The sequence below is a fragment of the Frankliniella occidentalis genome, unplaced genomic scaffold (genome assembly GCF_000697945.3).
Source record: "Frankliniella occidentalis isolate FOCC.00 unplaced genomic scaffold, Focc_3.1 Scaffold23, whole genome shotgun sequence".
NCBI lineage: Eukaryota > Metazoa > Arthropoda > Insecta > Thysanoptera > Thripidae > Frankliniella > Frankliniella occidentalis.
Window position 1 is genome coordinate 2476032 of NW_026267153.1, and position 655 is coordinate 2476686.

General features: G+C 60.2%; 1 protein-coding gene across 2 annotated transcripts in view; it reads right to left on the minus strand.

Annotated features, from left to right (window-relative positions):
- LOC113205001 (TNF receptor-associated factor 4) overlaps window positions 1-655 on the minus strand; it is an 89430-nt gene that overhangs the window by 19035 nt on the left and 69740 nt on the right. The gene's annotated exons all lie outside the window — the stretch shown is intronic.

The window sequence follows — 655 nt, forward strand, 5'->3', positions numbered from 1 at the left end:
GAGAGGGGGCGGGTGGGTGAGGGGGTCACACATACACACACACTGAGGAGGCTGACGCGCGTGTGCACGGCCGGAGCCAACCTCTCTCCCGCCAGCGCCCGCCGGTCGTCAACCAAATTGATAAACACGGCCGAGGAGACGGGCTTTGAGAGGTCATGTCGGCCACGTCCTTATCTCGTAACGCAGCTCGGGCCCCCGTTAGGTTAGGCCGAGATGTTAGTTGTTGTGGCGGTTATCGCTCGCGCCGGGCGCCGCCGCGGTGGGCGAGTCCGCCGCTGCCGTCAGCGAGGCGGCGATGGTGACGATGACTACGCTGCTGATGAGTGTACATAGGTCTTATTGTATCCAGGAAGGGAGAGCACACCACAGCATGGCGTGCAAGTTAGTGACCCGAGTAATGGGTTGGCTCCAGTACAGTTGAACAAGCCGTCGTAATAACCCTTTTTGAAGTTGAAGTTGAAGAAAATAAAGCTCGGCAGCTTCAGCTGCGCGAGTACATATTTCCTCGGCAGTGTGCAGGCGCGGCGGCGGTGCAGAGTAGGCAGATGCAGGGGGCCATGCCATTGCTCTCTCGTTCTCCTCACCCTACCCCTCGTCCTCCTTTTCGGAGCGCACACACACCGCACAGTCGCAACAGCTGCAGGCAGGCACCCCA